A 202-nucleotide genomic window follows, 5' to 3' on the forward strand; every position below is an offset into this window, starting at 1 on the left:
TTAGCGAATTGTGTTGGTAGCGGTCAAGGACACCTATTTAGATAATTATGAAGCATCACATAAATGAAATCATCGAGTTCTCTCTCTCTCTCTCTCTCTCTCCTCTCTCTCTCTCTCTCTCTCTCTCTCTCTCTCTCTCTCTCTCTTCCCTTCAATTGCTATTTATTTTTTCCTATTTGTTCCGTCCTTTTTGCAAACATTT

This window comes from Palaemon carinicauda, chromosome 25, assembly GCF_036898095.1.
Source record: "Palaemon carinicauda isolate YSFRI2023 chromosome 25, ASM3689809v2, whole genome shotgun sequence".
NCBI lineage: Eukaryota > Metazoa > Arthropoda > Malacostraca > Decapoda > Palaemonidae > Palaemon > Palaemon carinicauda.